At 31.2% G+C, this 23,584-nt stretch overlaps 2 protein-coding genes across 4 annotated transcripts in view; one reads left to right on the top strand and one right to left on the bottom strand.

The window, feature by feature from the left end:
- LOC106685353 (uncharacterized) overlaps positions 1–23,584 on the top strand; it is a 58,143-nt gene that overhangs the window by 12,538 nt on the left and 22,021 nt on the right. Inside the window, exon 1 of one of the 2 annotated variants that reach the window (XM_014427960.2) lies at positions 19,615–19,747. The exons of the other annotated variant lie outside the window; for it this stretch is intronic. The gene's annotated coding sequence lies outside the window, so the exon portion shown is untranslated. Of the gene's footprint in view, positions 1–19,614; positions 19,748–23,584 lie in introns of those variants that run through there. 2 annotated transcript variants of the gene reach the window in all.
- LOC106685352 (kinetochore protein Nuf2) overlaps positions 1–23,584 on the bottom strand; it is a 56,087-nt gene that overhangs the window by 27,547 nt on the left and 4,956 nt on the right. The window contains exon 2 of one of the 2 annotated variants that reach the window (XM_014427959.3): positions 7,420–7,529. The exons of the other annotated variant lie outside the window; for it this stretch is intronic. The gene's annotated coding sequence lies outside the window, so the exon portion shown is untranslated. The remainder of the gene's footprint in view (positions 1–7,419; positions 7,530–23,584) is intronic. 2 annotated transcript variants of the gene reach the window in all.

Genomic DNA, 23,584 nt, shown 5'->3' with positions numbered 1-23,584 from the left:
TACTATCAATAAAATTGAACAGTAAATAATTTCAGTCAAAAACTGCTTTTAATCACTCTAAATTTTCTGTTAAAATACATTAATTAAAATTACAGAATATTCGAGCAAAAATTTTTTTTATAAAAATTCGAAACCGGTTAAAACCAGTTTTCTGGAAAAATTACTATTCGAAAACCGGTTTTCTAAAATGTCGGTTTTTGTATAAACCCTAATCCTTACCTCTTACAGTACTGAATTTGAAATCTCTTGAGTAAACCCTAGCTCCAGAATCTCTAACTCCTGATTCAACCGATCCTTCTGTATCAACGTGAAGCCAATCCTGAGGAAAGTACTTTTGAACTATTGTTTCCAGGGCCATTGCTTTTAAACTCAAAATCAGTTGTTTTCTTTAGACATATATGATATATTTAAGAAAACATAGTTATATGTTATTTAATAGTTTAATACTTTTTCGTTAATTTTGGTTCGAATAAACGTTTTCTTCATATTTTTACTTCTTCTCCTTACTGCAATTACTCCAGAAATGTGAAATTCGTGATTTTCAGAAGAACAATGACGTATTTACATGGCACTGGTTACTGTGAGGCTGATTTTTATTATTTTATGAATTGATATGCCTTTAAAGTTCCAGTAGTAATTCATAGAATCATAAACAATCATCATAGAAGAATAAAACCCCCCATTTTATTAAAATAATTTTTGTTAAATTTCAATTTTCGCAGATGTGCCATTATATTCCTGAAGCAGCGATATGACCTTCAAAAATAACCTGATCAATACATGCATAATTTATTTTAATGGTGGTTCATACATCAACAAAAAGATAATGAACGTTGTTTGAAGAGTAAATGATATACTCTTGTTTATAAACATTAAACAGTTGTGATTACACAAACATAAAACCATCTATGATATATTCATTGCAACAACACGCTGAACAGTAATTTTACGGTACTTAAAAAACGTAAAACTAGAAAAAAAAAATTATGAACCGGGAAGTAAGTGTTAATTAATTTCAAACAATGGATTACTATTTAAAATGTATAAAATATTTAAATCCTATCTAGATCACCACCTGGACTGTCTTCGTACACTAATCATCCTCGCAAAAAAAGCATTTATAGTACAAGAGCCGGGAAGAAGAAAATTTATGAGTCTGCCAAGTATAGGTAGGGGGAATAAAAAATGGCGGCTGTTTCATAACCTTAAAAAAACATTAATTTTTCATTCGGAGCTCTATATCTTAAAAACTACCAACAACACTAGAAAATCTAAGAGAACATTTTTTAAAGAAGAGTAAATTTGCTGAAATATTAGCCCTAAAAGATCTATTTACGTCCAATAGTTCTCGAGATATAGCTTTCTAAAAAGCAACATTTCTTAAACATTTACTGAAAGATTAGTAGTTAGTTAATTTATTTTAAGAAATCTCAGGAACTATATGACTTATATATGTCTATTAGTACTCAAATTAAAGCTGAATTATTTTACTATAAAGTAATTTATCTTCTTAGGAATAGTAGTTTTAATGACATTTGCTAAAATAAATTGATTTATTGTTCTTCGGACAATAAGTTTGATTTATGAAAAAATTATTTCTGACACCATAAGACATACAGATGTCTGTAAGCACTCAAATTAAAGCTGAATAATTTTACTATAAAGTAGTTTATGACCTTTACCTTCGTAGGAATAATAGTTTTTATGATATTTGACAAAATAAACTCACAAAATGTTAATGTTAAATGTTATAGTTCCTATAAAATGTTGGATTTTTGAAAAATATATCTCTAGATTCATAAAACGCACATATGTCTGCCAACACTCAAAATAAAGGAAATTTAACTTATGTTTATGACACGTATTTTCGTAGCGATAGTAGTTTTTATGATATTCGCATATAAATATGATAGCCCACGAAAATTTGTCCCAACAACTATAAATCAATTTATTTTAGCAAATAACATGAAGACTATCACTCCTACGACGATTAACATCATACACTACTTTATAGTAGTACGTAGCAGTACGTCCCATAGAAATTTTTAATAAAATGTTGCTTTTTAAAAAGCTATATCTCCACAACTATTTAACGGAAATAACTCTATTAGGGCTCATATTTTAGCAAATATGTTTTTCTTTCATTTTCTAGTGTTGTTGGTAGTTTTTAAGGTATAGAGCTCCTAATGAAAAATTAATTTTTTTTATTGCTTTGAAACAGGTGCCATTTTTTATTCCCCCTATCTAATCTTGGCAGACTCATCAATTTTGACCAGTAATTAATTATACCTAGTTTTTATTAAAGTAATAATTAATTGGGGTAAAATAACCGCCTTTTTTCTCCTCTTGGGCTATTGCACTATGAGAGTTAAAGAGTAATGACATAGTATATATTTTATGCTGGTTACTAGACGAAGAGTATAAAAAATTTATTTTTTCACGATATTACAGGCTTTCATCCTAAAATATTAACATCGCCCTAGAAGTTTGTTTAGAATTCATATATAATTAGTATCTTTTAATAATACCCTACTTAGTCTACTACTATTACTATACTTATTATAGTAATTATACATAGTTTTTATTAAAGTCATCAAAAATTGGGGTGAGTTAACTGCCTTTTTTCTCCTCTTGGGCTCTTGTACTATTACTTGAACCCGCCATTTTTAAAGAATGAAACTGCAGCGGCTATCCATCTTCAGTAATCCGTAAGTTAGATAATAATGGCCCTGTTGAAAGTGTAGTCCAGGTTACGCTCGGCTTCAACAATCTATTACATCAGCCGATCTCCACCTTTCTGTTCCCGAGTTAACAGTTTCGTCAGAAAAATGCAATGGCTTATTACATAAGAAAAATGACATTCAATAAATAATAGGTAGAATTATATAAGTAATAGTTGAAAGCATTTTATAAGCACGGGGTATTTTATTTTGTCATTTTGTGAAATTCTAATAAAAAAAAAATTACAATTGCGTTACGTTATCCCGGAAACACTTTAAGGGCCCATTATATTCCAATTTTGCTTGTTAATTTAATTACCTAAAACATATAATGTCATTATAAACAAATACTTGTACTTTGTTAAATAAACTGTAGGTATGTAACATGAAAGAACGGAGTCTAAGACAGTTATTAATTGCTTTCAATAATATTTACTACAAAAAATTGTATTTTTAAGATTAATAAATAACAGTTAAAAGGACCAAGAAACCGAAATAAGGAGCAGGAGACTGATATTACACGCACATATGGTTAGAATGGCCCCGGAAAGACTAAACAAGGAAATATTCCAAAAAAATCTGAGGATACAAAAGTTCAGGAGGATGCTCAAACAGATGAAGGAAGAAACGGAAAGACTAGGAATTGTCTAGACGGAGAAAGATATCGGAAAAGACTGAAGGCAATCAGGGTTCTTATGGGAAAGAGAAATTCGAAGAGAAAAGGGGGTCACATGGACAGAAGAAAGGAAACAAAGGCACACAGAGATAATGAGGGAAAAATGGAAGGAAAGAAAAAACAAAAACAAGAGAGAAGCCAAAAGTATGCCAAAAATATTTCTTTTATGATGATATTCCTGTAATCTTTAAGGCCGTAAAAAAAAATCACGAAAAAATTTGTATTTTTTTTATTTATTTATTTAATGTAATTTACAACTGTACAAAATAATAAATACACTAAGTAAATATGTGGAATGTTGGAAAGGAACCACCCGATGATGGTACTTCAAGCATTAATTTAAATTAGAAGGTCCCGTGGCCATCTTCTTTTCATACGCCTCGGAGGATTATCAGGGATTGTTAAGGATGATAGATTAAGAACTAATGGGTTAGGATGGGTTTGGAATGAAAAGACGCATATCTGTTTTGGGCCAAATCTGCAACGAATGTGATGTTAAGGTCTTTGTGGATGAGTTTATTTGTACGTAATAAGGAGCATCAAGGATTTTACGTAGGATTTTGGATTGTAAAGAATTTGATGGTTTGGTAGAGCCTCAGAGAATTCGTATTTAAAAAGAATATTCGATAAAAACTACTGAACAGCTTTAAATATAAATTCATTTTTGTATAAATTGTAGTTTGATGTTAATTTTTTGAACCAAAAATAAAATTGAGGTTAATTGACTGATGGCCATTACCTAAACATCTTTATGATAGTTGCTGCACTACTGTCGCACAAGATCCGGTGTGATAGTTGATAGAACATACAAGCAGTGAAGAAATTGTTAATTTTTTTTTTTAAATATTTCTATTGAGATTTACAACTGTACACAATACATACATTTAGTAAATTTTCTATAAGTTTATAATTGGTTTTATCACTAGAAATGAATTCATATTGCACTGTTATAGTTTATAAATCTTGCCAGCCTATATAGCGCCCTAATATTTCTATATGTCCCTGCAAAATGTAAATATTGTAAATAGGTGCGAATGTGTTTTTATTTTATTGTATTTATTTATTGCAATTTACAACTATAATTACATAAAATCACACTAAGTAAATATATCAAAATGGAGTGACACAGGCATATAGAGAAACTACCCAATTTGTAGCACTCTGATAGCGCTTTTATATTAGAAGGTTTCGAGGCCATCTTCTTTTCTGGCACCTCGGAGTATAGTCAGAAATGGATGAGGAAGCAAGGTTAGTAACTAGTGGGTTTAGATAGTTGGGAGTTTATAATGGAACGAATGGTATCTAGTTCGGGCTAGATCGGTTACATATGGAACATTAAGCTATTTATGTAGTATTTTATTTGTGACAAAGTAAGGAGCATTGAGGATTTTACGAAGGATTTTGGATTGTAAGGATTGGATACCAAAGGCATTCGAATTGTTAAGTTAAAATCTGTTTTCATGTTGACTAGTAATCAGAAATTAGTACAAGAGCCCGTTGGAAAAAAAAATCATTTATTTTACACCAATTTGTTATTACTTTAATGAACACTACGTATAATTAATAGTCTAAATTGAGTTTGCCGAGTATAGTTAGGTGATTTAAAATGAAAATGGAGGCTATTTCAAAATTTAAAAAAAAAAATATTTTTCGTTCGGAGCTTCATACCTTTGAAACTACATGCTACACTAGAAAATCAAATAGAACATTATTTAAACTTGAGTAAAATTTTCTTAAATATGAGTCCAAGTAGAACTGTTTCAATATTTCTGGAAATATAGTTTTTTAAAAAAAGCAGCATTTCATAAAATATATATTTTATAAAAAATTAGCGGTTAGTGAATTTATTGTGAGAAATATATATCTCAGGAATCATTAGACGTATAAATGTCCAATATCACTCAAATCAAAGCTAGTTTAATGTGGTATAAAGCAGTTTTTAACATAGACTTCTCACAATAAATTCACTAACTGCTGATTTTTTAGTACATTTTTTATGAAATATTACTTTTTTAGTAACTATATTTCGGAAACTATTGAACGTAAAAAGCTCTGTTAGGACTTATATTTTAGTAAATTTACTGTATGATGTTTTATTAGATTTTCTAGTGTTATAGATATTTTTAATGATATGGAGTTCCAAATGAAAATTATTTTTTTTAACGTCATGAAACAGCTGTCATTTTTTATTTCCTCTTACTATACTTGGCAGACTCATCAATTTCGACTAGCAATTATAAATAGTTTTATTAAATTAATAAAAAAAAATGGTGTGAAATAACTGACTTTTTTTCTCCACTTGGGCTCTTCCCAGTTCCATAATAATTATATAAGAGTCAATTGATTTCGTGACGTGATGGAACGGAAGTGGCTCAATGTGCTTAGTATATAGATTAAAGATATGTAGAAAACTAAAAATCGTAGCTGTAAACTACGGGTGAGAGAAATTTTGAGCATTTCATTCTCGTTTTAATGAATAACAACATTCAATAAAACAATAGATTCTAATAATTATGAGAGATAGTTGACCGTGGATGACGAACGAGGAGAAGATGTTTGGGGGATGCGGTCAATTTTTATTATTTATTTATTGTAATTTACAACTGTACAAAATAATACAACAGGTAAATATGTAGTATGTTTCATATACACTTGAAAATCTTGGGAAGGAACCACCCATTGGTGGTACTTCAAACATTAATTTAAACTAGAAGGTTCCGTGGCCATCTTCTTTTCAGACGCCTCGGAGGAATATCAGGGATTGTTAAGGATGAAAGATTAAGAATTAATGGGTTAGGATGGTTAAGGAGTTTGGAATAAAAAGCCGCATATCTGTTTTGGGTCAAATCTGCAACGAATGGGATGTTAAGGTCTTTATGAATGAGTTTATTTGTGACGTAATAAGGAGCATCAAGGATTTTACGTAGGATTTTGGATTGTAACGATTGGATGCGGGAAGAATTTGATGGTTTGGTGGAGCCCCAGAGCTCAATTCCATATGTCCAAATTGGTCTGATTATTGAAGTGTATACTAATTTTTTGTAATGAATGGGAAGTTTAGAGCGTTTGTCAAGTAAGTGTTGTAGCAATCGGAATCTACGAGCAGTTTCTTGTCGTTTCAGTCTTGTGTGTGGATTCCAAGTAAGTCTCTTGTCAAGATTGAGTCCTAAGTATCGAATCTGCTCAACAGGTGTTAGGCGGTCAATGATAAAGATAAATAAGTTGGATTAACCTATTTTATTATGCCAACGTTTCGGATAGAGTTTAGGGCTAAAAACAGAACAAGAAAACAATCACAGTAACTATAGAAAAAGAAAAAAAAAGAAAAAAGAAAGTATAAACAGTATAATTTTACACATAAAATGAATAATTTTACAAAGTGAAGGTGAAGTGATGAGAGAAGCGGGAAATAAAATGTATACATAGGTAATTGAAAAAGTGGGGAAAAATAACATAATTAAGGAAATGAAATAAAAATGAAGCTATGTAATGCAAAGAAGTATGAACATATTATTTATTAATAATTTAAAAATTGAAATATGGAAAGAAAATGAAAATTGAGACGAAGAAAATATATGTTACAATAATAGTTGATAAAGAGGCAAAATATAAGTAAAGTATACCAAGAAATAAATAGAAAAAAAAAATTCTGAAAACACCAATAATAATATAGTGAACAAAATTTAAAACGCGGGTAAGGAAAATGGATAAAAGTGGAGAAAATGAGAAGTAAGAGTAAAATAAAGAAAGGGGAAAGAAAACAAAAAAAAAAAAAAGGAAAAAATGAATAATAGTATCTAATACGAATAATAGGTTCTATAATCAAATAATATCAATCAAATAATAGATATATTTAGCCATTAGGAATGAAGAATATGTAATGAACAAAGTTAAATTTAATTAAAAAATATCTTTAAATATTACTGTTTACTCCTTAGCACTAAATATAATAAACCTCTATAGTATACAATATGATACAAGAGTAAATTCAATCTAATACAAGAAGAAACGTGGTGGACGAACCTCTAGGATCTACCATCAACTTTCCCTTAATTACTCCAGACACCGAGCAGACAGTAGTCCTGTCCAGTTCTCAACAAGATCCTATGTAACAATTCTGGGTGTGGCTCCACCTGGAAACATAATTGATAGATCTAGCTTTAAACTAGAATGTTAAGTGACAGGAAGCTATTCAGACTCAGGGTCATGCAGTCTTGATCGAAATTTGTATTGCATAAGTTTATGTTTAACATAATCAAAATCTTAAGTTAAAAATCAATCAAGTCCCTACAGCTTTACTTAATTCTTAACCAGAGAAATTTTATTTATTTTTATGTACTTTTTTTTTTATATATTTCTTTCATTTATCTATTTATTTAATTTAATTTTAATATGAATGTGATAATTTACCACTATTACCTATTGGCCGCAATAATGTGGCAGATTGTAATATCTATTAATTAAATAAAATTAAAAAAAAAAAAAAAAAAGAAAATCTTAACTAAGTGAACCCAGTGTTAGACTTTAATAAATAAAAAAAAAATCACTGGAGATGTACGTATATGGAAATAGGTTTTCTATTCATTGTGGCTCTAACGACTGAATACATCTCGTAAATTCTTTAAAAGGTTTTAAAGTACGAATGAATACATACGGATAAATAAAATACAATAACATACTTAGGACAAAAGTAAACTTATGCTCAACCATGTATTATAGGTTTTTGGTATAGTAGAGCCCCCATTATCCGGATGTTAATCAATCGGACCTTCAATTATCCAGAAAAATCTTAACTTATTTTTTAAAATTGGGATTACAAGTTACTACTAAGGTTAATAACTTGAATAACTTCAGAATCCTATTTTTGTATTTTATGTGTGGATTAAGTAATTAATCTGCACAACAAGACATCGGGAATAAGTTTAACCTCTTCGATTGTTGTAAACACATAATATTTTTAAAAAATTCATTTATCGATATTTACAACTGTATAAAAAAAATACAATAAGCAAAGGTGATAAATGTTTCAGAACACTTGATAATCTTGGGAAGATTCACCCCTGGGTGGTATTTCGATCATTGCTTTAAACTAGAAGATCCCGAGGACATCTTCTTTTCAGACGCCGCGAAGGATTATCAGGGATTGAGAAGGATGAGAGATCAAGAACTGATGAGTTTGGATGAATCAGGATTTTGGAACGAGACGAAGTATATGTAATTCGGTCCAAATCAATTCGGTAACAAATGGGATGTTGAAGTCTTTACGGATGAAATGAAATGAAAAAATAACTTTATTCTGGGACATATGTCCCCTAAGAATAATTACATGGTTCATATGGTGAAATTTTTATCTGGCGAGCGTTTACAAATTTTCAGATAGTAGAATGAAATTACATTGATATATTGGCTTTACTACTGTTTATAATGTTAATCAACACCTGCCTATTTATTTGATTACAAAGATGTGGAGGTTTGGTTATTCAATAAATGAAGGAATAGGTGTTGTTTAAAGCAGAGAATGGATGAGGACTGGCGAATGGAGATGGGAAGAGAATTCCAGAGGGAGGTTGCACGTATGACGAAGGATTTGCTAAAGAAGGAGGTTCTATAGGAGGAAATATATAAATCATTCAGATGGGATCTGGTGTTTAATGAATGGATGGATGAACGAAGAGTGAGGAGATCTAGGATATAGGTAGGTTTTTTGATGTTAAGAACTTGGAATAGAAAAACACCAAGGAGGTATTGCCTTCGGGAGGTTGGATAGAGACACTTCAACTCGGAATACCAGCGGGGAGGGAACCCAAAGATAAATCTTACAAAGCAATTCTCTTCAGTCTCAACTCTAGTCCTGCAGATAGCCCTCCATACACCAAGGACCCGTAGTCGAAGTGGGGGAAGACGAGAGAGGATACTAGGAGCTGACGGGTGTAATGGAATTACGGAATTTTAGGAATTGTTTGAGTACAGTTATGGATTTGCGTGTGATTAGGGAAATATGGTTACTCCAGGAGAGGTGTTGATCAAAGGTGACACCAAGGATGAGTTTATTTGTGACGAAATAAGGATTTTGGATTGTAAAAATTGGATACGGAAGGAGTTTGATGGTTTGATGAAGCCCAAAAGTTCAAATCCGTATGTCCATATAGGTCTAATCATCATAGTTTAGTAGAGTTTCTTATAGTAAATGAGAAGCTTAGAGCGTTTGTCATGTAGATGTAGTCATAGAAATTTACAAGCAGTTTCTAGTTGTTTCAGTCTAGTATGTGGATTCAAAGTAAGTATCTTGTCAAGATGGAGTCCAAAGCAGCGAATCTGTTCAACAGGCGTTAGTTAGATAATTGTGGCGGAGAATAGAGGTGATCTGGTGGGATGTGTTAGGATTTATTTTGATTCTCCAGTTCTGACACCATTATTCAATTGATGTTATGAGTGACTGCATTTTCTGATTCAGTAGTAGGTTCATTGTTTACATGCAGTACACATGTATCATAAGTGTTGTACACATGTTGTTAGTACTGTGTTAGAATGGGTTGGAATATCAAATAAACCTGTATAAACCTTGTAGAGAAAGGAACCTAGGATACTACCTTGAGGAACACCAGCAGGCTGAGAAAAGAGAGATGAGTAGGCTACGTTAAGATTTACTTTAAATGTTGAAACGGATTAAGAAGACCTGAGAGAAGATGAAACGGATTAATAAGAAATATGTAGAGAACAGAAATTGACAGAGTTTATAGAGCAGCCCTGAGTGACAAACTCGGTCAAAAGACACATAGTATATATGATTCTATAATTAGTATATATAATTCTATGATAGTGTACATCTGTCCAGTGACGCCACTCCAAACCTAAATCCACAAGATCAGTCTTGACGCAATCCTCCCATCTACGTTTCGGTCTACCCCTCGGACGTTTACTCATCGGCTCAGTGTTTATTAACATTTTAGGGATCCGTTCGTTACTACGTCCTACAACTTTACACACCGCACTCCTATAATCCCGGAAGCACCTCAAGGTTCCATTTTATTCCACATTTACTTTTTAATTTAATTACCAAAACATAAAATGTCTTTATAAACATATATTTGTAATAATAATTATTATCATAAAGGCCTAACGAACCCGAAGATTCGATGCCGATACCACCCATCGCTCTCCACACACATCACACCACCAGAATGCACAAGCTGAGCAATTTCAAAAAAAATATAACACAAATAAATATAAATAACTTATTTAATCGTGCCAACGTTTCGGCCAGAATTTCAAGCTTTCATCAGGGCTGTTAGCTTGAAATCTTACTGCCAAGTGGTAAGATTTATAAGACTGATGACTTGACAGAATTCTGGCCGAAACGTTAGCACAATTAAATAAGTTATTTCCACTTATTTGTGTTATATTTTGACCGCACCCCCCAACTATCTTCTCCTCGTATAAGACAACTATCTCTCATGATTAACAATCTAAGAATTATATAAACAATTATTTATAAACATTATTATCGGAATATTTAAACAACTTTTCACATTTCAGAAAATAAACAAAAATTCGACCCATTTTAAAATTTTTTTTTTACAGTTTTTAGTAATTTATGCTTTCAGGGCACTTTGGATCAGAACAATTACCAATATTAAAATTATTAGAACATTAGAATTTTTCATTAGAAATACCCCTAACCATTGCATTTTTTAAAGTTAAGTGTGTTTGAGAAGAACTGGAAGATGTTATGAAATTAATTGCACAACCGAAAAACTTAATTTATCTGAACTAAGGCCAATTAAGTTTCATTTAAAAATTCTCAGAAAAAAGGGGAGGAAGGGTTTCAATAGATTTTTGAACACATTTATATATTAAAAAAAAAAAAGACTTATTGACATTCTAGATGGATATCAATAAATTTATTTATTTATCAATAAAATTGTATCCATTTTAGTCTCAAAACATTTTTATTCTATTTATAAGTCCGTTCTATTTATAATGATCAGATTGGCAATTAAACCAAAGATTGATATTCAGATTTGAGGGTTAAGAGAGATGAATTACAAAGAAATTTCTGGAATTCCAATCATACAAAATTTGACGTGGAGGGTTACTGATAGAGAGGGGAATAGAACTTTATCAGTACATAACATTTTAAATTTTGAATGATCAGATTTTATCCGTGATCCATCTGTCTTAAACTGACAATCTGAACGTCAAATGTTTGTTGGACTGTCAGTACGATTGACCGTTTAGCCTGAAAAGGTCTGTTTTTCCTGTAAAGTAAAAGTAAATAAGCTTGAGTAAGTAACAGCTCTGACCTTGGAAAACTTTCCGTTACCAAGGACAACTTCTTTTCTTTTGAAAGAAAAGAAATAATAAAGAAAAGAAAGAAATGCAGGCTCGACCTTCACTTGTTTAATTATACCTTAGTTCATTACATTTTTTATTTCTTTTAAATTAAAAAGTCTATCATGGTAGATTATCCAAGGCCTGTATAATTATAATTACATGGACAAATTTTTTTTTTATTTAATTACAGTTTGAAGAAGTATATTCATTTGATATTATCTCTTTAATATGGCATTTTCGAAGTATATAGTACAAGAGCCCAAGAGAAGAAAAAAGGCAGTTATTTCACCCCAATTTTTGATTACTTTAATGAAAACTATGTATAATTAATAGTCAAAATTGATGAGTCTGGCAAGTATAGATTGGGGGAATAAAAAATGGCGGCTGTTTCAAAACGTTAAAAATAAGTAATTTTTTATTCGGAGCTCTATATCTTTACAACTACAAACAACAATAGAAAATCTAAGAGAACATTCATCATTTAAAGTAGAGTAAATTTGCTAAAATGTAAGCCCTAATAGAGGTATTTACCTTCAATAGTTCTCGAGATATAGCTTTTTAAAAACCAACATTTCATAAAAATGTTGTATGGAACGTACTGAGAGATCAGTTGTTCGGAAAAATTTTCATTTGCCAAATTTATATTAATATGAGAATAAAAACTATTACCACTACGAAGATAACTATTTTATAGTAGTTAATGACGTTTATCTTTGTAGGAGTATGAGTTTTTGACAAAATAAACTCATAAAATGTTAATTTCTAGTTGTTCGTATAAAATGTTGGATTTTTGAAAAAATATATCTCTAGACCCTTAAGAAGTACATATGTCTGCCAACACTCAAAATAAAGGAAATTTAACTTACTATAAAGTAGTTAATAACGTTTATCTTTGTAGGAGTAGTAGTTTTTATGATATAATAAACTCATAATTATTTTGTCAAATATCATAAAAACTACTACTCCTACAAAGATAAACGTTATAAACTACTTTGTAGTAAGTTAAAATTCGTTTATTTTGAGTGTTGGCAGACATATGTGCTTCTTAAGGGTCTAGAGATATATTTTTCAAAAATCCAACATTTTATACGAACAACTAGAAATTAACATTTTATGAGTTTATTTTGTCAAAACTCATACTCCTACAAAGATAAACGTCATAAACTACTTTATAGTGAGTTAAATTTCCTTTATTTTAAGTGTTGGCAGACATATGTGCTTCTTATGGGTCTAGAGATATATTTTTTCAAAAATTCAACATTTTATACGAACAACTAGAAATTAACATTTTATGAGATTATTTTGTCACAAACTCATACCCCTACAAAGATAAACGTCATAAACTATTTTATAGTAAATTTAACTAGCTTTAATTTGAGTGCTAATAGACATTTGTACGTCAGATGGTTATTGAGATATAGATTTCTCAAAATAGATTCACTATCAACTACTGATATTTCAGTACATTTTTATGAAATGTTGCTTTTTAAAAGGCTTATATCTCGAGAACTATTGGACGTAAATAGATATATTATGGCTCATATTTCAGCAAAGTTACTCTTCTTTAAGTAAAGTTCTAAAGTTCTTTTAGATTTTCTAGTGTTGTTGGTAGTTTTTAAGATATAGAGCTCCGAATGAAAAATTAATGTGCTTTTTTTAAGGTTGTGAAACAGCCGCCATTTTTTATTCCACCTACGTATACTTGGCAGACTCATCAGTTTTGATTAGTGATTATGCATAGTTTTCATCAAAGTAATCGAAAATTGGGTTGAGATAACTGCCTTTTTTTTCTTCCCCGCTCTTGTACTAATATATCTTATACATTTTGTTCCAAAAAAAAAAAACTATATATTTTCATTATAAGATTACTTATTGAATTCTTATAAGATCTACTTTAAAGTAGTCCTTTATTGATAAATAATTATCGAGAGTGAATATTAATTTATAAATCACTGGAAGAAATAATTTTTTTTATGGTTGGTAAATAATAACGTAATCGTAGAACCAGATTGTTTGCCACTTGCTGCAAATCTAAAATGTCTACAAATGTTTGGTAAACAAAGAAATAAACAAACGTCAATATCCACAGGCTTGTGTGTTCCAGAGGGGGGCAAACATGATGGACGTCAGACTTATGGCGGCTATTACATTAGTTTTCATAATAAAATAAGAACAAAGTAGAGATGGGCGAAATAAACGGGAACATAATCCATAATTCATAACATGTAAAGTACTAAATAACAACATAACCTATAAATTCAACTTTCGGTCTAGAAATGTCACCAGATAGTTGTTAATTCAATCGCTGACTTATGATAGGGATATTCAAGATGTTATATAAAATGTTTTACCATGTTAAATGCTATAAGTATAGGATTGTGAGCAGCCCTATTTAAAGTCATGTTAAAGGTTAAATGCATAAGAGCTCCCAGCGGATTTTCTGAGCAACTTGTTTTATAACTTTTCCTTCCAAAAGTTCGTAATATTGTTTAATTCTAAGTTTAGATTAAAGTAAATTATTAAAACATGCCTAAATTGAGTGAAAAGTGGAATTTATGTGTAAGTTCACCACTGAGTGTCTTGTTGATCTTCTGACTTATGAGGAAAAGAATCAAGATGAGCTAATTGACAATCGTCATTATTTTATACTATTAGGGCCAGTTGCACCAATATCCGCTAAAACTAAGATTTGCATAACTTAGATTTGAGTAAAACTCTGGTAACTTAGCGACCTGTTTCTGGTATACAGTTTTGTTAAACAAGTTACCATGGTTACCTGAAACTGGGATGACTACCATACTCGGAAATTCTGCTAATTTTAAAAATTGTGATTCCAATTAAATTTAAAATTGATTCAACAGCCACTTTTGACAGTCGAAATCGCTGGAAAATTCTTCTCCGACCACTGTAAAAAATTATTCTGTCATGGACAGAATACTTTTTTTTCTTTAATGCCTAAGCTATTAATTTTTAGAAGTTGTTGTCTGTCAAATCGTCTATCTTGGTAAATCACATTTTAACTTGGATTTTGAAATTATAATAATAACACATCTTCGCTAGATGACAGATTCAACTGGGATTATGGAAGGTTCCTTGTATGGTTATCTATTTAAACGTAGATTTATCCTTAGTCTCAGCTTAACTGGCTATTATTGGTCTGTGAAGTTTACCGCATGGTTTATTTTTCTGGTTCAATAGATAATTATTCCGATTTTATCCGAGATTTAAGAAATCGCAGTTTAAACTGTGATGGTGTTAATGGTCCTTACTAGTATAATCATTAAATACACAGGCCTGAAATATGATTTACTTTTTGGGTAGTTAAGCCACAATGGTTCCAATTCATTTTTCAATTCTCAGTCCGCTAGTGTTCCTCAAGGTAGTATTTTCGGCCCCATCATCTACACCGTCCATATAGCTGACATCCCAACCGAACCTGACACTATCCTCACCACGTATGCTGATTGATACATGTATGCTCGCAGTTAATAATAACTCTTTATTTGCATCCCAAACTCTCCAATCTCATATTACAGCCCATGAAGAATCGTGTCGTAATTGGAAGGTTAGAATAAATCCTATCAAATCACTTTTACTCTATGTTGTAAAACTACTGACTGCCCTACAGTATCCTTTAATAATGTTGCTCTTACCCCTGTCGAAAAGATACCCTATCTTGGACTACATCAGGACAAACGACTAATCTGGAATCCTCACACAAGACTGAAAAGACAGGAAAATTTGTTATTTGCACATCGATACCGTCTATTACAGCACTTACTAGACTAAAGGTCTAGATTTCGAATGCCATGAAGGTGCCAAAACTGGGGGATTAAAATAAATTCCAATAAATCCCACCAAATCACATTTACCCTTCGTCGTAAACCCACGACTTCACGACCCATGACAAATGGGCCACAACTGCCAATCCATTACAAAAGACTGATCTACATGACTGTTCTAAGGCCAATCTGGACATATGGAGTTGAGCTTTGGGGCTCCACTAAACCTTCGAATACTTCTCGTATCCAATCCTGTAGTTTCTCTACACGCCTGTATCACTCCATAATAAATTACATCAAATTTAATAAATGTATAATTATTTATAAGTTGAAAATTTCAATAAAGATAAAAAAACCTGTTAAGAAACTTATTTACATATGAGTTTATATTATGAAAGTAACGGGGGGGGGGGGGGGAGGGAAACGATGGTTAATGTCAACAAGGATCTGAGTTATCACAAATCATTAAGGTTATTATTAGTATTAACTGGCGTTAAGATTTAAATAAACAATTGATCGCAAATTGTCTCAAGTGCCGTCGAATTAATTGTTGCTTCGACTGAACCGGTATTTACCGGTTTTTATCTCTAAACCACTTTAACTCTAGGAATTCCTAAATGCAAAGAAGCTTATAATGGCTCTATGTAGGCTTAGAAGGCAGCTGTCCACGTGAACAACACATAACTGAAGGCTCTTTAATAACAGTAATCCAAGTTTAATTTCTTAAAATGTAAACCTACAATTAAATACTCTTCTTGTGTCTAAATCATATAACAGCGGTATTCATGATGTATTAAATGTAAAATGTTTTACTATGTTAAATGTTATAAGTATAGGATTGTGACCAGCACTATTTAAAGTCATGTTAAGAGCTCACAGCGGATTTTCCGAGCAACTTGTTTTATAACCTTTCCTTCCTAAACTTCGTGTTATTGTTTAATTCAAAGTTTTGATTAAAGTAAATTATTAAAACATGCCTAAATTGAGTGAAAAGTGGAAGTTGTGTGAAAGTTTGGCCACTGAGTGTTCTGTTGATCTTCTAACTTGTGAGGAAGAGAATTAAGATCAGCTAATTGACAACTGTTATTACATTATTATTATTCTCATCCATTGCTTTATTTGTTTTAAAAACATACAAAACAATACTAACACAATCATAACACTAACTACGAGCAAATAACCTAACACGACAACAAACAAAATGATGATCTCAGTTGATCAGTTACGGGACGTCATTCTCCATTTAACAGACCTTTTAACATACTCTCAACCATGTTATATGTTATTTCGTTTTAACGTGGTAAAAGAAGAAAATCTCCATTTAACACGCTTTAATATGTTAAACTAATTAATGACTGCTAACACCAAAAATAAAGGAAATTTAACTTACTATGAAGTAGTTTTTGACACTTATCTTCGTAGGGGTAGTAGTTTTTATGATATTCACATATTAATATAAATTTGGCAAATGAAAATTTGTCCGAACAACTATAAATCAAATTATTTTAGCAAATATCAAGTAAACTATTACTCCTAAGAAGATAAACATCATAAGCTACATTATAGCTCATTAAACTAGCTTTAATTTGAGTGCTAATAGACATCTGTTCGTCAAATGGTTTTTGAGATATAAATTTTTTCAAAATAAATATGCTAACTACTGATATTTCAGTACGTCCCATACACCATTTTTCTGAAACGTTGCTTTTTAAAAAGCTATATCTCAAAAACTATTTAACATAAATAACTCTATCAGGGCTCATATTTTAAAAAATTTACTCTTCTTTAAATGACGTTCTCTTAGGTTTTTTAGTGTTGTTCCTACTTTTTGAGATATAAAGCTCTGAATGAACAATTAGTTTTTTTTATCGCTTTGAAACAGCCCCCATTTTTTATTCCCCCTACCTATACTTGGCAGACTCATCAATTTTGACTATTAATTATACATATTCTTCATTAAAGGCTTCAAAAATTGGGGTGAGATAACTGCCTTTTCTCTTCTCTTGGGCTCTTGTACTTATAGGCGTGGAAAGTCAATCTACAAGTCATGTATGATCGACGAGTTTTTTATATTATTTTATTTTTTTTATGAATTTGTTTTTATCGTGAATTGATAAAGCTACTTAGAGAAAAAGAGTACACCTACTTCGACGAGGTCTACTGTAATAACGCCAACAGATACGCATTTATAGCTGCGTTCTCTAAAACCTCGATCAGACGAGTGTAGTGGAAAGGGAAAAATAAGGAAATCTATGAAAAATATATCCTATTCCTACAAGAAAAATTCCGCTGGACCTTCGGAGAGAGAGAGTTCAGCATGTGAGAAATCTAGTTCAAATATTGTGGAAAAATTCCAAATAGTATTAGGAACTTTTTAGAAGACAGGTGTTAGCATTGGGGATAGTGCCATCTTGGCCAAAAATATTCTGAATTCCCTGGGCATTATACATTATCACCTATATGGAAATTAGTTGAGTACTTATTTGTTTTATCTCTAACTTATTTATTTGTTTTAAACTTCTCTTATCTCTGTTTAAATAGATATATGTTATCCAATTTTAGTCTCAAAATAATTTTTATTTCTTAATAGTCCGACGTTTCGGCCAATTCGGTCATCCTCTACAACAATCTATCACAAACAGGCTTTTATGCATATGTTATTTAACAATTTTAACCAAATAATAACATCATTAATAAATTATTATGTATTAATACAATCATTTTAAAAAAAACAACTTTCTGCAGGCTATTCTGCCCAGGTCATTAATTTTTTCTCTATTATAATTTATCACAAAAATATTTGTAACCTTCCCCACACTCAGGTCAGTTTATTTATTTATTTGAACTATATTTTTATTAAATTTCCTCTTTCTTTTTTTAACGTACAATGAAGAAATATATAGAATAGATTATATTCATATTTGGAAGTTTTTTAACCTCAACATTTATAGAAATTAATATAATCAAACTTCCTAAAAAGGAAATCTAGAAATGTATAATTAATGTTTTCAGTCAGATATGTAATAGGTTGATTGGTGTGTATATATATATATATATATATATATAAACTATATACTTGTATAATAAACTATACTTGCTCAAAACGATTCTAAATTTTGAACAGCCTCCAATCCCACATCACCAACCTTGAAGAATGGTGCTAAATTAGAGGATTAAAATAAATTCCAATAAATCCCACCAAATCACATTTACCCTTCGTGGTAAACCTTCGTCTTACCCCACAGTATCTTTTAATAATACCCCAGTAATTCCTGTTGAACAGATCCGTGACTTAGGACTAGATCTGGACAAACGACTGACATATAATCCTCATACAAGACTGAAAAGACAGGAAACTGCTCGTCGATTTCGACTATTACAACATTTACTAGACAAATGGTCCAAACTTCCAATCCATTACAAAAGACTGACTATTATAAGGACTATTATAAGGACTATCTGGACATATGGAGTTGAGCTATGAGGCTCCACTAAACCATCGAATTCCTCTCGAATCCAATCCTTACAGTCCAACATCCTCAATGTCCCATATGTTGCCGATTTGACCAGAACCAGATACCGATCCTTCCATAATAAACTCCCCAACCACCCAAACCAACTCGTTTCTAACCTGGCTTCTCCTTCACTACCTAATAATCCTCCGAGGCCTCTGAAAAGAAGATGGCCTTGAGATCATCTTTAGAAATGTTTTTGGAGTTCTATCAATGGGTAGATTCTCCCCATGTTTGTACCATGTCATAATATCACTTACAGGAAATTTACTTGATGTGTATATATGTATACAGTTGTAAATAACAATAAATAAATTATTAAAAAAAAAAAAAAGTTGAACGATCGCAAAACTTCCCCTTACTATATATTCCATATATCGTTGAGTGAAAGGGAAAAACAGCATTCCTCAGTATACACTACAATATCGTTGAATCCAACAAACAAATAACAATACGAAACTGAAATATTTTCACGTCGAAATATAAATAACGGACCATTCAAATAATAACAAGATTAGCCCATTGATGTCAAACTGCTCGCTTATCAGAGGTTACGAAATATTGGCCAAGTTTTGTATTGGATGCATTATCAAGACTCGGGTCATTGGGATCCACCGTCAGTCTGTTATCAGACCACCACCAGCTGAGATCAGTTGGGAGTTATCGCTGAGTCGTTGATCCAAAGAGGTAGTTCCAATATTGTTCTCCTTAGTATCGGATAAGGTAAGATCTCTCTCCATTTCTTATTGGAAAAAAGATTTGTTGAATATAAATTAAGAGTATTTTTTAATTATATTACTTAATAAATCATAATATATTTTTTATATATATAAAGGTTTTTATTTCATAAATATTTGCATGTGCAATAATTAATATATTGTTTTGGGCTATACCCTTATAGAATTTATTTTTCTTTGCTACCTATTATTTATAATTAATGAAAAAAAAAAACAGTTCTGAAATAAAATGCATATCATTATTTATGAATTTATAGCAATACATGTTAAGTTCTCTTATGTTTATATCTGTGTACTGGTTGTTGTTTTTGTATACTTTCCTATTTCATTTGTTGAAGGGTTGGGTAAAGATAGGGCAGTCATCTTATTGATAAGTCTTAGTAATAATTTTTAGCGTATTAATTAATTTTTTAGAGATAGTTTTCATTTTTTTATTAAAATATGAATACATTTTGTACATTACTTTCCTTGTTTTCAAATTTTAAATTAATTTTCTCCCATATAAGCATAATTTTGAATAAAAGATAAACATAATCATAATATTAATAAAGGCCTAACGAACCCAATGGTTCGATGCCGATACCACTAATAATTTTTACATACATCTGTGCAGTAACGCCCCTCCAAACCCAAATCAACTGAATCAGTTTTAACGCAATCCTCCCGTCTACTTTTCGTTATTAAGTCACACAATCTTGCATGACCATGTTATTTGCCGCTATGGTATAACCTATATTTTATTTTTCGGGTGCAGGTCCCTCAATTCAGGCCCGTCTGTAGCTCAGGGAGTTGGGGCGTAGCTCTTTGCAATCCGAAAACTGCAGTGGTGCCGGTTCGAACCTGGCCTGGGGTGTTGACTTTTATTTCTGTGGTGGTCCCACGGAATGAAAACTTGACCTCTCTCCTCCCATCATGGTATTAGAATAGGGTGGTACCCTATAGATAATAGCCTTCTAAATTCTCCGGTTAACTCATCCTTTTTCAGTCCTGAATATTTTAAATAATACTTTATTTTCTAAAACCTTAAGGCGTTGTTCTTCCCTTAGTTTAAGAGCACGTTTCGAATCATTAGATAACAGGGTGAAGGATAATATTTTGGTAAATTCTAACTTTTTTTAAGTTTTTGAACAGAATGCACAAGCTAAACAATTTCGAAATTGAAAAATAAAACAGCATTTTCCGCCTTTAATATTATGCATATCCGCCATTGAATGTTTGCAATGGGTTACTGAAAGAAATACGAGATGAATGATAATGGGTCAGAGAGAATAAAATAGATGTGGTTAAGAAGAAGATAAAATAAAAAAACTTATTTATAAAAAAAACAAATAAACAATATGTATATGATATGTACTTATAATGGGGAAAAAAAACATGATGTCTTTGTTAATCTATTAATGCTATATTTATATTTTATCTAATCAGATGGATTAGTATGCTTTGTATTATAGTAGTCCAATATATCTGGGCAGCGTGCCCTATTGGTAAATAAAGGATTTTTCTCTAATTTGAGTATGAAAAAGAGAAATCATAAACAAATAAAATTTCTTTACACTTATTACTCTTGAATTTCGATATTGCTATAAAACGAACAACGAAAAATGTTCTCGTATATCCCTATATTAAGATCGATTAATAATGATTATTTTTTTACGCCCCAATACAATTTTATTCAGAAAATTCAAACCCGTTTCTTAAACCATTGACTATTCCCAGAATGTTCCACGTTAGTTCAAATACATAACAACAAAGTTTTAATTTTTTTTTTTACATGGGAGGAGATAACACAATCGAAATTACAAATTTTTTCTACGTTTTTATTTTTAGCGCTTATCTTTGGTGAAAAGGATCATAACCAGGAAAAATACGAAAGGCTATCATAAAGAATGATGATACGTTGACTATCGAGTCAAGGTCACGGAAAACCTCTTGTATGTAATAAGGAAACTTTATTATTTTGATTATCTAAATAATAAATATCTTAAATGCGCAGGCAGTAGTGAATCTAGACGTTGCGGGACATTAGGTGGTGAAGTACAGAGTGCCCCCTCTCTGGTAAAGATAAGGGCTGCTGGGGGGTTTGGGAGTCATAGAAGAGGTGTTCACTATGTGTTAAATGTAAAATGTTTTACCATGTTAAATGTTATGAGCATAGGATTGTGAGTAGCCCTATTTAAAGTCATGTTAAATACATAAGAGCGCCTAGCGGATTTTTGGCGCAACTTTATTTATAACCTTTCCTTCCAAAACTTCATGTTATTGTTTACTTCTAAGTTTTGACTAAAGTAATTTACTAAAACATGCCTAAATAGAGTGAAAAGTGAAAGTTTGGCTACTGTGTGGCTTGTTGATCTTCTAACTTGTGAGGAAGAGAACTAATTGAGAACTGTCATTACATCATTATTATTGTCATCCATTGCTTTATTAGTTTTAAAAATATCCTAATCAATACTAACACAAACAACGAGCAAGTAACCTAACAAAAATACATACAAAATGGTGACAAACTAGTCTGTTGTGTGACGTCATTCTACATTTAACAGTTCCAGTAACAGGCTCTACAATAGGGGTATTCATGATGTTGTGTTAAATGTAAAATATTTTACTATGTTAAATGTTATAAGCATAGGATTGTGAGCAGCTCTATTTAAAGTCATGATAAACGGTAAATGCATAAAAGCTCCTAGCGGATTTTCTGAACAACTTGCTTTATAACCTTTCCTTCCAAAACTTCATGTTACTGTTTACTTCTAAATATTGATTAAAGTAATTTATTACAATATGCCTAAAGTGAGAAACTAACTTTTGATTAAAGTAATTTATTACAACATGCTTAAATCGAGTGAAAAGTGGAAGTTGTGTAAAAATTTGGCTACTGTGTGCCTTGTTGATCTTCTAACTTGTGAAGAACAGAATCAAGATGAGCTAATTGACAACTATCATTACATTATTATTATTGACATTCATTGCTTTATTAGTTTTAAAAACATCCAAAACAATATACAATCAAAACACAAAATACGAGCAATTAACCTAGCACAACAAACACGACGAGCTCAGTTGCGTGACGTCATTCTCCATTTAACAGACCTAGTAACAGACTCTCAACCATGTTATATGTTATATCGTTTTAACATGGTAAAAGTGGGAAATATTTCTCCATTTAACATGTTAAACTAAGTTAACTAAATCATGAATACCTCTATAATATTCCTGTGAGGAAGCTGAAGTCCAGGAGTACAATAAAATTAATAATTCATCTATAATATACTTTCTTCTTCTGACCCTTCAGACCGAATGTTTTAACACAGCCTGCCATACGCCCCTATCCTCAGAGTTGGGCAACTATGAAAATAATAGCTAAAATTGCCATGGATACGATATTTATTTATCAATGGTTCATTCATGAATAAGGGTCGTATCCATGGCAATTTTAGCCATTACTTTTAACTATAGTTAATTTTTGCCCATCTCTGGGTGCCATAATCGTACTCTCCTTTAACCAAAAATTACATTTAGACGAGCGGATTAAGACACGCCCATTGAAGGCAACATTACTTTGAAGTTAATAGGGATTTCGTACATTGATGTAATTATATTTAAAACCGCCCATTTAATCACAAATGTGAAGAGAATAGAAGTTATAGTAAATGTTATTACCAACATTTTAGTACATCTATAATGGAAATCCATTAAGCCATTCTCGAATGGCTTAATACCGATATCGAAATACTATAGGGTCTTTTTTTAAGCCCGATAGAACTTGAAATTGTAAAAAATAACACAAAAAATTAAATTGTAATCAAAATTTTTTTTTTATTCG

The sequence above is a fragment of the Halyomorpha halys genome, unplaced genomic scaffold (assembly GCF_000696795.3).
Source record: "Halyomorpha halys isolate HHAL.00 unplaced genomic scaffold, Hhal_1.1 Scaffold684.1, whole genome shotgun sequence".
Lineage (NCBI taxonomy): Eukaryota > Metazoa > Arthropoda > Insecta > Hemiptera > Pentatomidae > Halyomorpha > Halyomorpha halys.
Note: the sequence above shows the minus strand (reverse complement) of the source record. Positions and strands in the feature narration are given on the sequence as shown.